Source organism: Orbicella franksi, chromosome 1 (assembly GCF_964199315.1).
Source record: "Orbicella franksi chromosome 1, jaOrbFran1.1, whole genome shotgun sequence".
In the NCBI taxonomy this organism is placed as follows: domain Eukaryota; kingdom Metazoa; phylum Cnidaria; class Anthozoa; order Scleractinia; family Merulinidae; genus Orbicella; species Orbicella franksi.
In genome coordinates this window covers 39,082,220-39,094,835 of record NC_138145.1, presented here as the reverse complement: position 1 = coordinate 39,094,835, position 12,616 = coordinate 39,082,220, and the positions used below count along the sequence as shown (strand labels likewise).

Below are 12,616 nucleotides of genomic sequence, written 5' to 3'. Positions count from 1 at the left end.
TCACGGTTGCATAGGTCGAACATTAACATGTCCTCCCGAAAATGAGATTGCGAGATTCACATAACCTCTAAAATACGAGACTACAGGAGCCCTGAAATCTGAGGAAAACTTTGCGAGTACCATAACTTTAAAGGACGGTATGCCACCCCTTGCCTAAGTTTTTCTCCAAATGTTCTAAAAGTCAAGAGAAAATGAGGGTAAAAGGTTATTCATGTCATGAATTCTTATGAATTCGTGTGGAGTTTATTATTTAAGTCCATACTAATGGAAGGTTAGGTTTCGCAAGTGCATGGTTATGTGGTTCAGGGAAGTTTCTTCTCATGTCCTATCTCATTGCTGGTTACTCTGTGCTGATGTTTTCTTGACTGTGCATTTTTTGACGGCCAAATGACACAGCAGTAAGATGCGTTCAAAGAATTCGGCTATAGTCAGTACAGAGAACCCAATCCACAGTCCCAGTTGACCGCCAATGTCGGACACAAAGGCCACAAGCTGTTGAAGAAAAACCAAGCAATTAGTTTAGGAATTTTTATAGGGAATATTATCATTTTTTTGTGTTGGGCCATATTTAGTGCTGGACTCAACGACTGTGCATCTACAGCATCTAGCTGCAAACCGTCGCGCGAGCTCGTTTTCCGAAACATCTCATCCCAAAAAGTTAATCTTAGTCGAGCGTGAAATCTGCGTGCCCGCACATCAATATCTTGAGTGTTTTGCTATCCATTGACGTCCCATTCCTTTCTTTGGAGGGTAGCGTGTTTTAAGCCTATGTTTCTTCGACGTGCTCCTGACAAGGGTACTTCAGGCTAACTCTCAGGGCCAATTCCGGTAACCGCAATCATTCATGTTCCTTCCGTGAATTTCTAGTCAACATCTCAAATGGCAGTATTACTCTATTACTCGTGATCGCATTATTACCCAAAAGTATCATTTGTTGACTTTAAGTGTTACGTAATATTAAAAAAGAATAACGTTACGTAATGCGAGAAATCAGCTACTCATTTTTATTTATTTATCTTTAATTAATGATTAAGTTATGCCTTCAAAAGAAGTTTCCACTATATTCAAACATATATAAGCCACTGGATTCCTGCAGTAGACAAAATTTGCACGGCCGGTTTATTGTAAAGCATAGTTTAAGTACCGAGCATATTCTGCTCAGGCTTTCAACATGCTATTAGTCATATCGACTTTATCATGCTAAATTGTGTCGAGTGTTTTCTGGTAAAAGTAAAAGTGCAGGGAAACTAATCCTTAAGGATGTTAGCGCCTAAGATGTTCCCACGCAGTTAGGTAAAGATCAACTTTTGCCAAAAAGGAAAAAAAGAAAAAGAAAAGAAAAAAATGTGCGGAGGGAGGAGGTCACCGTGCTCGTTTTCGAGATGGTATGCATTGAAGACCACGCGTTTTTTGGAAGTTTTCCTTATTTTAAACGATCGTGACTCACTAACAATTAGCAAGAAAACTGAGAAGCTACATTACTGAAATTAAGATTAGGTAAATGTACTCAATTCAACATATATAACAAAGAATATTGGGTAAACTTTTGCAGCTGATGTCGTTCCTTGGGGAAGTATAGGCCTTGAATATAGGAATACATATTAGGTTTGCCCGCCCACACTCGAAGGAAACCTCGGTTGTAAGAAAGCAGAAAAAGCGAAATATTTGTAACTTCTCACCCACAGATTTTTTCTGTGTTTTGTTAAAATGGAGAAGATCAGAAAATCGGAACTGATCTAAAAAATAAAGTGGGGGAAACCGACCATTTAAGAGAGTAAACTGCAGGTGAAGTTAGCGCAACCGGTGCCAAGCCCAATGTTTGCTTATATTTCTAATCGGTTGTAGTTAGATCATAAGTTGCGATAATGAAAATAATGTCGAAGCAAAGACTCGGTTGATTATGGTTATGAATTATGGTAAGTTTTCATGAATGGCAATCTGAAGTCGAACTAGTTCCGTCAAATCTGATTTCTTTAGAGGTAAGCTTTCGGCGTCTAGCAAAGATTGCAGTGAAAACACTTAACGGGAATACTCGGCTGCAAGCTTGATTTCAACTGATTTTTGATCCCTCAAATTTGATAAGGGAATTATTCCAATATGTCTAAGTCAAATTTACAGCCAATATTAAAAAAAAAAAATTACTACGGGAGTAATTATTTTGTTAGGCGATTCTCATTTCACCTGTTATTAATTTGCAACCATCTTATTCACGTCCCGGCCTATACACGTTGAAAATAAACAGAACAACTTTAAAAAAAGAAGACTAAGCTTCAAATGCAGGTTAACAGAGCTAACAGAATTTCAATGTAATTAATTGTCTTGATTTGGTTCTTCTATAATGTGGCTCAACCAGCACAATTAGAAACAAAACAAAAAAAAACGAACAGATATCTACAGATCAGTGTAAACGCTGCAAACGCCGGAAAAGTTTAAGTTCACACCGTGACATCATTACTCATCACAATGTCCTTTAGGAATTTTTCGTTCTTTTTTCCTTTTTAATTTGTGTGCACTATGGCGAAGATTACTTCTTCGTATTTATAGTAAGAAAACTAAACCCCTAGCCATAATTATATGGGGCTAGTGGCGCACAAATGTAATGAGATTAACTCGTGATATCAGTAGCAACTGAAGTAACAGACTAGAAGCAATGCTATTGCCACTGGTTCGCATGCTTATTTAGCAAGCATGTCCCCCACTTGCTATATTGCTTCCAAGATTTTGCGCCTGGAAACACAAACAAAATGCCCGTGGATAGCCATATACGTGGCTGGCTGGAAAAGACGTTCACTGTCCGGGAAAACATTACATTTCGGCAGAACTTACTTCATAGGAACGCTGTTCTGAAATGAATTCAACGTCAACCTCCTCGAAGAAAACTTGCAGCTTCAAAACATTCCTCCTGTGTAATCAGGAAAGACTCTGGTCAATAACAACAGCAACAGCAGCAACAAAAAACAACATCTCTATTTTCTTAATACAAATATAAATATCATGATCATTCTGAGATTTGAAGTATATTTTAAATATGTAGTATTTTTCATGTAAGGTAGCTGTTGTAATCTTGTTTTACTGAGACTGGAGGCTAAATGAACCATTAGGTTTTCGAGTTAGCCTGGAAGGCTGGACACCGACATTTACTTTAACAAGTAATTTTAAAGTAATTTTAATAATCTCAATAAGATTTAGCGCTTTAGTTTTAAGCTTTACAAGGAGGTTACGTGAAATTTCACAGCTCGAAGAATAAAAAAATGTCTGAGTTATATACCTGTGGGATCCTGATTTGGTGAAAAGATATTTGCTCTTCTTCTCGACACTTTCTTGATAAAATGGCTGATAAAGAGGCAAACGCAGAAAATGGTACTCAGTCGACGGTAAAGAGGTACTCAATACTTTATCCATTTTTCTTAGAGATTAGAAAGGTAGCAAGTTAATGAGAGAACGAACGCGCTAACGGACAGACGGATGGGTTGATAGTAAATAAATAAACAAACGAACGAGCGAACGAGCGAACGAAGGAACGAAGGAAGGAAAGAACGAAGAAACGAAGGAACGAAGGAACAAAGGAACAAAGGAACGAAGGAACGAAGGAACGAAGGAACGAAGGAACGAAGGAACGAAGGAACGAAGGAACGAAGGAAGGAAGGAAGGAAGGAAGGAAGGAAAGAACGAAGAAACGAAGAAACGAAGGAACGAAGGAACAAAGGAACGAAGGAACGAAGGAACGAAGGAACGAAGGAACGAAGGAACGAAGGAACGAAGGAACGAAGGAACGAAGGAACGATGGAACGAGGCAACGAGGTAACGAGGCAACGAGGCAACGAGGCAACGAGGCAACGAGGCAACGAGGCAACGAGGCAACGAGGCAACGAGGCAACGAGGCAACGAGGCAACGAGGCAACGAGGCAACGAGGCAACGAGGCAACGAGGCAACGAGGCAACGAGGCAACGAGGCAACGAGGCAACGAGGCAACGAGGCAACGAGGCAACGAGGCAACGAGGGAACGAGGCAACGAGGGAACGAGGGAACGAGGGAACGAGGGAACGAGGGAACGACGGAACGAGGGAACGAGGGAACGACGGAACGAGGCAACGACGGAACGAGGCAACGAGGCAACGAGGCAACGAGGCAACGAGGCAACGAGGCAACGAGGCAACGAGGCAACGAGGCAACGAGGCAACGAGGCAACGAGGCAACGAGGCAACGAGGCAACGAGGCAACGAGGCAACGAGGCAACGAGGCAACGAGGCAACGAGGCAACGAGGCAACGAGGCAACGAGGCAACGAGGCAACGAGGCAACGTTAGGAAAAAATACCTCATATTTTTCAGAAGGCCAGATTGCAAACGAGAAACTTATTTTAAACCCTTCCAGTCTGCAATGAAATAAACTAATTTAATTTAAGGAACCTCTCTGGGAACAAAATGATTCAAGTCGGTTTTAGAAGTCACTTTTCGATCTAATACCATAACATTCAAGAGTAAATCTCTACCTTTAGTTAGGCTATCTCCGATTTTTTTTCTTAGGTTATTTTTTAGAACATTTTCAATTCTATATCCAATTTTTATGAGAACGCTATTACCTTTTTAAGCTTTTAAATTTTTTAAACATTTCAGCGTATCTTTTAAAGTAGTTAGTTTTTTTTATAGATATATATTATTTATACATGCTCTTTTTATTTTACGTTATACAGGGCCCCCGTTGATACCAGTCCTGCGACTGAAGGGGTCACCCTGTTTAAATATTGATTATTATTATTATTATTATTAATTTATATAACGTTACTCCCCGCTTGGCCCAATATGATGCTCAGAGTACAGATATTTTAATGCGCGCGCTAATAAATCGAACAAAACCATCGCGCCATTTTAAATTGCACATTCCCCAGTATATGTTATAACTCGCACATTTATCCATGACTTCAGGCATTATGTGTCTTTATTTACCTGCAAGGTGGTGGACATGACGTGGTGCAGTTAAGCTTGTTGCTTTTATATAGCTCCTGGACCTTACTGAGGCACTTGACTGTAGAGATATGATTGGGAACAGGAATTCAAAACAGCACTTTCCTTGTCTAGTGAGATCACTAATTATATCGATATCAGGCCTAAATTTACTTCTGTTAATATTTTAAATGAGCATTACTTGAGTTAATGTTCGTCACGCTGCATATCTTTTGTCCATCAGCTGGGAATCTGTATTCCATACAACCGCATCTTTCTAGCTGATTGTAAGCCAAGCAGGATTCTTTACAAGCCTGGAATTGGATAAAAAGACAGATCAAAGACAGATTACCTTCCTCAGTCCGATCATTGTAGCGTACCCTGGAGCCAAACTCACTCCTTTGTCTAGTGGAAATGGCATCGCACCCTGAGGAGAAATGTCTACTCTGATCCCCGCCTCTGGAGTCAGGGGACCAATGTATTCATCTTGTTCGATATTAATTTCCAAATTAAGACCTTAAATCAAAAGAAGAAGAAAAAGAAGGACATTTCATTGAATATCCAAAACACAGAAGGGTACTTTTATAAATTTACAAATGAAACGGGAAAACAACTTATCATTTACAAAAAAGGCTAATTTTTATGGCTTGATATAGTTATAAGCACAATTATTGTGTAAGTTATATTCTCAGTGTCATTTTTCCACTCAGACGTAAAAAAGATTAGCTTTCAACAAAATTCAACTTTTCCGCGTGATTTGGCTACACTTCTGTGCGTATGTGATTACGGGAAATCGTAGGCAAGAGGTGACAGGGAGAGAGCGATATTCCATATCGTTCAGTTCTTGTTGGTAAGCAATCTTTGAAAAGAAAACTCAGCTGTGAGATGCCTTCTAACATCGAAAAGGTCATTTCAGTCTGGTATTAAGATAACGTTTTTTTTTTCGATTTTATCTGTTTGATTTCAAGGCAGGCAGTTTGTAATTGTTTGTGATATTCACCTTGAGATGACCCAGGATTGTTGGATTTTAAAATCTCTACTTCGACGCCATTAACCTCGCCTCTGTTGAACACAAAACAGTTTCCATACTTGTAATGCCAAAACGAAGTCCAAAACGAGGTCGTGTAGTTTCTGACGAAAAAATGGACCTTTGTTATAATGGGTATGGATTTGTTGGAATTGCACTAAACAACTTTAAATTACGAGGGAAATATGATATGGAATGGCTTGCCAAATTCAATCAACAAAAAGTTTTTCAAGAAAAAAAGTTAAAAATCATTATCTCCTTCAACATAATGCTTAGGCAACAGCATTTATCACTATTGCTGGACAAAGAAAAAGGAATCATTATTACAAAGAATAAATAAAAAATAAAAATAACACTATATGAATCACAGACATGTGTATGTAGAAATCACTCATGTAAACTTGCTAGGGACTCTCCTCGTAAAGCCCAAATGGCTTTGCTCGTCCAAGTATCAGTTAGTCACAAAACTTCTTGAAGTACATTTGTAATGGGCATTGATTGATGGTTACTTAAACAAATTAACGGACCCTGGCCTAGTCAGCCTCCACCATTTTCGATGCCATCGAAATTATTGATCTTGCATCATGAACCAAAACCTCATTGCTTTACTGTAAGTTGTGTACCTGAAAGTATGTTGAATTAGATCTTTAGTAGTTTCACGGTGATTTCCTTCGTTTCGACATGCTCCAAATAAAATATACAATAGCGAAACTCTCGCATGTAAACAGAAACAAAGGTGTGACTGACTAGGGCCCTTTAATCACTGACCAAGTCAAATAAGTCACGACTGGCGTTTTTCCAGTTAGCATATTGAAATACTTAACATGGGGAGGTTTAGACTTGAAAGGAAGATCTATAGCGGAACTACTAAAACTGATAATTATTTTTATCTCACATAGTTTGAATCTGAATAACATAACGCTGATGCCCACACTGTCACTCCATGTACATAACAATCGCCCCTATACCGTTATTTAACAGGAATTCATTGAAAAATTCTTCGTTACCCACCGACACGACACTCCCCTGTAAGTGCAGGACAACACCATTTCATCAAATTGATGACCCAATAAAGAGAGGATTTGCACATCTTCTCTTGCTAAATACACTGCCATTTCCTCGCCTCGCAGAAACTGAGAATCAAGTTGGTCTGGATTTTCAAAGTTATCATCTTGCCAGGTCTCGTCTGTAAAGTTGGTTGTTGAAGAACTTTCTGACGTCGGCTTTGATGTGGAATTAATTTGGGGATTGTCGACATTTGATCCATCTGTGAAAATATCAAAACATTTTAGTAACAGTATCTACACCTGTGGGCGGAAAATACCGCCGATGGCTTTAACTTTAACTTTCTCAATCATATTCAAGCAAAACTTAACTTTCATAGAGTTATATTTCTTTTTAAGGCGTTTTGGTATTGTTGTGTTGTTTGTAGCTAGGTTGAGTTATTTTTGTGATTTCCCCGACGTCCTAAAGTAATGAAAAAAGTCAAGATGGCGAATCCAAAATGTCATCATGACGAGACGGGCAAAATGGGATAGCGAGGTATGCATATGACTGGGTATCATTCAACTGGTAATGTGGAAAACTCCGAATTATCAATCGGATAGGTTTTGGGTTAAGCTGTTTTTGTTTTATTTTTGTTTAGCTTTTTCCCAGTTGTTCAGCTATATTATGGAATAACAGAACTGAAATGGAAATTCTCTTACTCAAATTGTGTAAATCTTGAACAAACGCCGTCAAGTTGTTGTTCTTGTTCCCTTGAATTGAGAAGTTTTTGAGTGCATTGTAGTTGCAGAAAGTAACCATTGGAAAATCCAAACTCTGCAACATTACAGAAAAGAGGAAATGTAAAAGTTCTTCGTAAAGGTTTGTGTTACTTTCAATGTTATCTCTAATTTAACTACTAGCTAGTTGATGGTCACCAATGAGTCTAACTCTGATAAAACAATCAAGAAGAAAACAGAGTTGCTCCCCAACCTGAGGCTAATTCGGCCTGCTACTTATTTCTATCGAGTTTGTTTTGATTGACACTGAGTTTACCACGCCTAGTCAATGGCGAAATGACTAAATGTTTGCTTTCAGCAAATTAGAGTACCAGAAATTTTAAAGATTTTGCACGAATATCGAATCTAAGACGGAAAACATAGTGTCTCCTATTCTGGTAATTAAACCGCTCCCTTTACACGAAAACTATTTGGGATTTTTAAATTTTCTTTTACTACACATCTCGTTCAACAACAAATCTTGTAACATCAAAATATTTGTGTTTGACAATGCAAAAATTGTTCCTTTACAGAAAAGCTAACACATTTATTGCTCTACTAGACTTCCCGGCTGTCTTACGGACTTACCGTCTTCTTTTCGACAGTAACTAACGTTGTTAGCGGTCGACTTTCATACTTGTCCAGCAAAGAATAGACTTGAACACAAAGCATTGTCACAGCTCCAGTAAACAATAAACTCCAGAACACTGTCCTGGTCCAGTGTTTGACACTAGATATCCTTCCCAGCCCGTGCGCGGACGTGTAGTCGCAGAAATTCCATATACGGGAACAAAAAGAAGTCTTGTGTACACTTATCTTTTTCTCCTCGTTTTTAACTTCAGGAGTTTCCATGGCAACCTTCAAGTACTCGGTCTCAGCCTAAGTGAAAAGGGCTTGACAAAGAGAAACGTTTCAAATAAAGAAATAATTTTAATTAGTATTCTCTAAAATTAAAAAAAAAAAATCAAAATTTGGCATCTACGTACGAACATTGTTTTCACTCGTGGAAAGATCTGCTAGACCAGAGGTTAATCCCATTAGATTTTTCAGCCCTCAATTGAACTCTAAGCAGTTCTTGGGTAACTTAACACAACTAAGTTAACGTATTATGATCAGAGCGATTGATACATTTTGTATTTCGCAAGTTTATCATGCATTACCATACGTATTTGCCGACATAAGTTTAAGGCGTTAATGTGAGAAAATGTTCTTTAAACCACAGCTAATCTTTTGACTTTTAACTTAAACATTTTACTTGTTCGTTATAAATTTTTCAAAAAAAAATGTTATACTTCTTGAGTAAGGGTCAATAAATAATATTTGCATTCAAAAACTTCGTTTGTAATTACCTTGTGACTGCTTTTTCCTCAGGGAGTGCAAAGAACTTAAATGTCGTGAACAGACCGAAGTGAGCGAAGAATTGCATGAGTCATCTTCACCCTTATGATAAAGATAATCTTGAGCTGAAAGAGATTATTATTGTAAATTTAAACTGGCTCATCAAGTTCTGAATCTCTTGGAGTGCAACACAGTGGGGACTGTTTAGTTACGCTGTTTGAAAATTCATTGGGTTACCGTAAGCTTTTTCAGAAACTTTGCCAGCCTTAAATAATGAACCACCTCAGTTATGAATAAAATATAGGCATGTAGTTTGGAAACTCTACAGTAATCGTTAACCGGCTAATTCAAACATTAAGAATCTAGAAAGACCGGCCAATTACTATAAAATCTGATGCTTACTCTATGTTATATAGATGAAGCTGGGATTTCTTAAACGTCGTGTATAATATTGGAAGCATTGTTTTGACTCCCATGCGCGCAGTAAGTATTTTCTACTTGGCTGAAAACCAATCTCTGTTTGTAGCGATCTGTAGAAATGACGGGTAATTGAATCAAACCAAGTGTAATATCTAACTTTATTTACTCGATAGCATGCTCAATCGAATTTGAATAAACTTACTGTGATAAAATTGAATTTCAGCGGAAAATGTATAATGCAAAATGTACCCTTTGGTGAATTAAATTAAATCATGCATAATACTAATCAATGCTGTGTATTGTTGTGTCTTCCCATGTTTCTTAGCTTATATCCACTTTCATTCGCGACCAATTAAAATGAAGATGATACAGAACATTTTATTCAAAATGTTTGAAAAATAAACCATTTGGTTATTACTTTGGAGCACAAATAGATCTCACATTTGGTCTAGAGAAAGTTTTCCTACCTCCAGTTTCGAAGGTATTGATAATTGAAGTGACCGTGAATTAGGGATAAACACTACTGTTTGTTATTTTTTCGAAGAAACAAAACTGTAAAGCATTTCCCTGCCATCCTCATATGAATCGACATAACAAAACTCCCTCCTGAGACATGCATGCAATTGCTCCTCACTGCGTTTTTTTTTTTAAACAAAAAGATTAGGAAACAAGGCTACCTAATTTCTGACCGAGAATGCATGTCATTTATGTTTCCTGTGTTCTTTAAACAAGATAATATTAACAAAAGAGGCAGTTCTGACTGAGAAAACCAGTTACTTCCATATCCATAAAAAGAATAACAGCTGCCTTGTTGTGACGTCACTATGAACATATAACATTCCATTTTTATGTTTCTGTGAAAAGGAATTCTACTAAGATGACTGGGCACTAGTTTAGATCCTATAGATGAGAAGCCGAGATTGGGTGCTAATTGGCTTGTGCGAGTGGATTTTCTGCTTCCTTCGAGTTGGCCGCTTCGCTTTTATGTACCATTCAACGGCTTTAAGAGACTTCATTTTTATTTTTAGGTTTTTTTCTTTCATAGGTTGTTTTGAGATGCGGTACGTTATCTGTTTGCGTTTATCGAAAATCTCTCCTCGTACCTTCCGTAATTTAATTGTATTTAAGCTTGTGCTTAATTGCATGTCTGTTTTCATTTATCGAAAATCCAGCTTCCTAATTTCGTGTAGGATTTGAAAATGTTGATTGCAGTTGTTTTGTTTACTGATAGATTTCTTTCATTACTCCTTTAGCTGTCCATATCGGGAGTTAGTTTGCTCACACAAACCAACTCAGCTTGTGATTAGTGCAGGTTGCGCAGGGACTGGTATGCTTTCGCAAGCTAACATTTATCGGGAAGGGTTAGGGATCGGGTGGAAAAAAACCTGAACAAGAAGTGGATGGAGTAGCATCCTTTCCCGTTAGAGAAGTCCGTTTCCAATAAGCAGCCCAGTTTAATTTCTTCAACAGGTAAAATTGAAAAAAGCAAAAAGAACGCTACGTACACACAAGTACGCAGTGCGGACCTATTATTGAAAAGGAGGGATGTCATAGTATGGCCGCGGAAGCCTGGACTAGACGTGTACACCAGCATGGCGGCCATGTTTCTTCCATGTTGGAATACAAGCATCAAGAGTTTCCCGCTTCCGGTTTTTAGGCAATGCATTATGGGATATGCGCTCCAGAAAAGTGAGCACGAACTCTCGAATCTCCGCCATTACTGAATATTCGTTTCATCTTCGCGTCTGGTTACCTTTTATCTTGTCTTATTTCTCTTTCTTTAATTCATCTTTTACCAATCCTAATCAACTACATACGTCTAAAGTTTCAAGTGACGGTTTCCGGATAATTTTGAGGGAAAAATTTACATTTAAAGTCGTGATTTCAGGCAAAGAATTTCTGACCGGCTGCAATGAGTTCTGCGGAGTCAGAGGAGTCTAACTTACGATGAAGTGAACTCTTGGGAATTCCTGTCCAACCGACTGCTGAACACTTTTAAATGAAAAATCTTATTGTAAGAAATAAATTTCTTAAAACAAATCTCCAGTTAAGAAATTTGGTTTTGTTAAATTTAATTTCTTGTTTTAAGATTAATTCTTATTTTAAGAAACAGTTTCTTACTTTGAGATTCCTTATAGAAAATCCTTGATTTAAGAAGGAATGCTCTTATTTCAAGACAAGATTATTCTTATTTTCAAGAACAGTTCAAGAATATTGTTTCTTTAAAATTAATTCCCATTTTAAGAGTACTTTTCTCATTTCATGTAGGTATATCAAGAAGTATTTCAAGAAGTCCTGTTACTTTCACTATTCTGGACAAGATCAAATCCATTTACAGGTCTCTCCCATGGTGCTCAGTGTGAGGATAGCCAAAGCTTTGAGGCCAGGGACAGTGTAGATTAAACACTTGTGGATGTAGTATCACATATACTTAAGTCTTGTAATGCCATCGCTGTACTTATTAGTAGAAAAATACAACTCTCAATGCAAAGCAATGCACATAAAAACCCAGTCTTTTATTTGTAATCCAGCTAGACATTGGATTCACAACAGGACATTAAACTACTTCATAATTGCTTAATAACCACTTTTTTCTGTGTGGAGAAATAACCACATAGTTACAATGGCCACACTCCATTCAACCAAATACTCCGGAAATCAGTCCACAAACAAGTTTTTGAAATTTCAGGATACCTCTTGAGGCTGTCCCAATGCTCCAGAGTTCAAAAGTGGAGTTTGTGGTGAAATAAAAAGCACACAATGTATGCTACTAAATACCATTAATTTATCATGCTCTAACAACAAGAGTCACATTCAGTAAACCAAAGATAGTTTAAATTCAAAGTAAGTGAATGTTACATACCACAGCCTTGGAGTTTAAATTGACCACTGTAGCTCTTCAAATCTCTTTTCTTACAATAATCCTCAATTATTTCCAAATGATGAATTGATTTTAACAAATGATACATAAACGGGAGAAATTGGAGGCTTGTTGGAAAAAATTCCTAAATAAGATGTTCCTGGTCCTGTATAAGACTCCATGGCCACCAGGAAAGGGCTGAATTATCCTACTTTTATTAAAGGATACATGTCGCGATATATTAACACATGTCTTGTCAAGTGAA

At 37.7% G+C, this 12,616-nt stretch overlaps 1 pseudogene; it reads right to left on the bottom strand.

Moving 5' to 3' along the window:
* Positions 1 to 330: 330 nt before the first annotated feature.
* On the bottom strand, positions 331 to 8,585 carry LOC145499456 (epithelial sodium channel subunit alpha-like; annotated as a pseudogene).
* Positions 8,586 to 12,616: the final 4,031 nt, after the last annotated feature.